The sequence below is a fragment of the Rhinolophus sinicus genome, linkage group LG07 (genome assembly GCF_036562045.2).
Source record: "Rhinolophus sinicus isolate RSC01 linkage group LG07, ASM3656204v1, whole genome shotgun sequence".
Lineage (NCBI taxonomy): Eukaryota > Metazoa > Chordata > Mammalia > Chiroptera > Rhinolophidae > Rhinolophus > Rhinolophus sinicus.
This window is the reverse complement of record NC_133757.1, coordinates 102730104-102734271: the sequence shown is the minus strand read 5'-3', so window position 1 is coordinate 102734271 and position 4168 is coordinate 102730104. Positions and strand designations below refer to the sequence as shown.

Genomic DNA, 4168 nt, shown 5'->3' with positions numbered 1-4168 from the left:
GGGGGGGGGGGGGGGGGGGGGAAAGAACATAAAGTATCCAAAGGGAAGGGGAAAGAAAGCTGGATGCCAGCTGGATGTCCTACAATTGTCCTACAATTGAACTCAGCACACCCACCCCCACCCCAGATGAAGGGCTCAGTCCCACAGGACTGTTCCCACCCCACTTCAGATGCCAATCAAAAGTAGGGTTTACCCCCAACTTCTGTTCAATTTGACTATAAATTGGAGGTTCCGAAAACCTCCTCCTTATATTGATGACTTTGAATTAAAATCATTTGAGCAGGAGGACTCTCCTGTGTCTTTCTAAATGCAAGAAATAAATCTCCATGGGCTAGGCACCCTTCCCGCTGCTGAGGGCTGACAGACAACCTCATCGTAAGAGTTATAAAATCTTGAGTCGAAAAAGTCTGTATAAACAAACGCCTTTACTAGTATATTACATAAGCCCAAAACTTGCTTAGAATGCTTTCTCAAAAGCACCAACTTTTACTGTCCCATTTATTTCAAAGGACTTTATCATTCTTTTATCTAAAAAGTGTAAGAAGGTGCCTAGCTCTATCAGTTTTTTGAACCTCATTTTATGCTCTGAACATCATATTGTGATTCTCTCGTGTGCATGTATTAATCTTTTTCTCCTGTTAATCTCGTCTTGTATCAATTTTATTATTTAATTATTGTTCCAGCAGTAAGAAGTAAAGAAGGGTAGAAGGGGGGATTCTCCCCCTCCTGACACTAGCAGATGTAGTAGCCTGTTCTCAGAGGACGAAACGCATGAACGTGTGGAACAAACTTAGCATAGCGTCTGGCATATCGTAAGCATCACAAAATTACAGTTCTTTTCTCCTTTACTTTATTGAATTTTCTATATCCATTTGTGCAAATCATTTCACACATACTGGCCAATTATTCGGAAATGATTAATTTAATTTTGGACTCATGAGAATTCAAAACTCCCAGAAGATAGTTAACTGCACCAGAACAACTTTTACTGAGAGAGCACTCCACAAGTTGTTGACTTACAGACCTGCTTGTGTGCAAAGACTAGGTATACACATACTATCCACAGAAACCAAAACTTCACAATTTTAAAACAAAGCTCATTGACTTTCTTCATAGGTTATCCATATACATTCCTTTCCATGTTTCTAAATACTGTAAATATGCTTTTTTTTTTTTTTTTTTTGCAGGTATCTAAGCTTTTTCTTTATTAAATCTATCTTTGACTTGGCTGAACAAAAGGTGATGAAAAGATGAGGTTCACTGTTGTTGAGAAATGTTTGTTTTGTCCTTGTTTACCTGGCTCAATGACAGGTAGGTGAAACAGATTACAGAGGTAAGCATTAAATACAGAGTCTTGTGGAATCTCTGAAGAGGAAGAAGTTACTCCAGCTGAAGGTATAGAAAGCATGCCAGAGAGGAAGACTATTTGAATTATGTTTGAAAGAATAAGTAAGAAATCAGTAGATGGGGTAGGGAGAGAACTCTAAACATGGAGAGTTTAGGGGATTCCAGAACTTAGTCTCTATATTCTGGATTCATTATGAAATGTTTGGGTGGGAAGTGATGGGAAACAAAACCTAAAAATTACCCAACCTGCTGTAAGGATGTGAAGTCTTTGGTTCTCTGCTAATAAGTTTAGACATTATGCAGATTTTGTTGAATCTTTCAAGATATACAAGATAAGCATTAGAATTTGCTTTCTTCTTCCTTTGTAAAGAACAGACTTTTCTATTTGAGCATTTGGCGAATTTTCCTGACTCGGAAGCCCCTTTAACGGTATTTTTTGTTTTGCATTATTACTTTAATATAATACTAATAAGCTAGACCCTATAGAATTGCTGCTAGTCAACCATTCTGACTTATGGAAGCAATAATTTCCTGATTCAAACTGTATATTATGACTACAGCTCCTAGACTTTTTCATGATTTTTATTGATTTTAAGGTGGTTGATTATATCTTCTTAGCACTTTTTAAAATTATATAACACATGAAGACTATACCATAAAGTTTGTTTTGATACAATCATACTATATGGATAATTTTTTATCATTTACCATTTACAAATAGTATATTAATCTACATAGCTTATTAAATTACATACTGAAAAGCATGATTTTTGACAAATTTTAAATGCCAATTTATCATGTTTGACCTGTGGAAAGAATGAATGTTAAAATGTTGATTGGAAGTTTACAACACATTACATCGTCAATTGTGGACAAAAGCAGTTTTTATAAACTTGTATTTGAAATTACTACAATTAACATTTAAAATACCAATGGGATTATTTTTATAATGTTCATAGGTGTTTTTTTTTTGGTGCTTTCAGGACTTTTTTCCAAGTCAAGTTGTTGTCCTTTCAATCTTAATTGTGGAGGGTGCCGTTCAGCTTCAAGTTGTTGTCCTTTCAGTCTTAGTTGTGGAGGGCGCAGCTCAGCTCCAGGTCCAATTGCTGTTTTCTAGTTGCAGGGGGCACAGCCCACCATCCCTTGTGGGAGTCGAACCAGCAACCTTGTGGTTGAGAGGATGCGCTCCAACCAACTGAGCCATCCAGGAGTTCAGCGGCAGCTCAGCTCAAGGTGCCCTGTTCAATCTTAGTTGCAGGGGGTGTTGCCCACCATCCCTTGCGGGACTTGAGGAGTTGAACCGGCAAACTTGTGGTTGAGAACCCACTGGCCCATGTGGGAATCCAACCTGCAGCCTTCGGAGTTAGGAGCATGGAGCTCTAACCACCTGAGCCACCGGGCTGGCCCCCATAGTTTTTAATAAATAAGAAAAATAAGGAAATAAAATATGAGTTTATCAGTAAGCATTTCTCTACAAATACCACATTCCATAGCACAGAGTAAAAAAAAAAAAAAAGAAAGAAAGAAAAAGAAAAGAAATGTTCCCTTGTTCCTATCTCCTTTGTGATACTTTTGCTGTGAGGCAGGAGAGTTTTCTTACCTAGGTACAAAGAGACTTAGAGCAACCTTACGTAAAAACATCTCCCAAGAACTTTTTTTTCCCTTGGAAACTAGTCATCAAAAATCCATCAGAAGAAAAAATAACAGTCCCTTAATTGATCCATAATTAGCAACATGAGTAGCCCTCCCTTGAAATTGGTGTCCTAACAGTTTCTTTTATGTTTTTTTCTTAGTAATTAAGCAAATGTTATTTGTTGATGGATATGAGATCTATCTATGTATTAGATTGGCTTTTTCCAAAGTGAAGCCTGAGACAATGACATGAGCTGTGGGACATTATTTGGGAGGTGCTCCCAGGAGGCAATGAGGGAGTAGGGAGCGTGAGACAGGAAGCTATCGAGGAAAGGTCGCAGTAAAGATTCATTACTGGGTCAACACTGTGGACAACTGGGGATTCCTCAACAACATTTGGAGAAGAGTGCAGAGTACCTTCAGACTTATTTTCTGAAAACTATGATGCTGAAGCATTTCTCCATGAGAACCCCCCTCTTGGTTTAGCATTTCTGTGCCTGCCACAATCTTTAACTGTTGAGTAACAAAAATGGAAATAATCGGGTGGCAGGGTAGGTGTGGGATGATTGCAGGAGCTCTAAGCATTGAGGGGTATGGGAAAGAAAGTAATGTAATATTCCACAATAGATTTTACATGGCCTTTTGGTGGAAATAATACTGTGATGTCTGAAGGAATAAAGTAAATTCCTATTCACTTTCTAAATTCAACTCAACACCAATTCCTGCTAATTCCACTCTGTTCTATCTTACAGGCTTCAGCAGAGTAGACTAAATTATTTAGCTATATTCTTTGTAAGCACATACCTAGTTGAACAACCAAGTGAAGGAGGAGGGCTATTAAACATTCTCTGCTTCCCAAGACCCCAGGCCATGGCCCTAGGGACAATAATTCCACTTTTCCTCCAGACAAACTCCTATCCAGTGTGTAAGCAATTTTCAGATATTTCTGTAAAAACTGAAAGGCAATCTGAGGGGTCTAGGATGTGGTTTGGATGATTTCCCCATTCTCTTATAACATAGCATTTTCATATTATTTATCCTTCTGTGAAACTGCATTAAACATTATAATTCATTATAAAGTCATAATGTCAGGATTTTAGCGTGGATCACAAGCTTCACAATTATAATCAATTATAAACACCTTCATTTCTTTTGGTGAGGGAGTTGACATGTATACATGTTACATCTT

General features: G+C 37.8%; 1 long non-coding RNA gene across 3 annotated transcripts; it reads left to right on the top strand.

Moving 5' to 3' along the window:
- The first annotated feature begins 268 nt into the window (after positions 1–268).
- LOC141572731 (uncharacterized) lies at positions 269–3595 on the top strand. Of its 3 annotated transcripts, XR_012498172.1 has the most exons (4): positions 276–375; positions 684–1045; positions 1188–1311; positions 1718–3595. It is a non-coding gene; the product is annotated as an uncharacterized LOC141572731 (long non-coding RNA). The 3 variants fall into 3 exon arrangements; XR_012498171.1 differs by lacking the exon at positions 684–1045 and having other exon boundaries at positions 269–375; XR_012498170.1 differs by having other exon boundaries at positions 274–1045.
- The last annotated feature ends 573 nt before the right edge of the window (positions 3596–4168 follow it).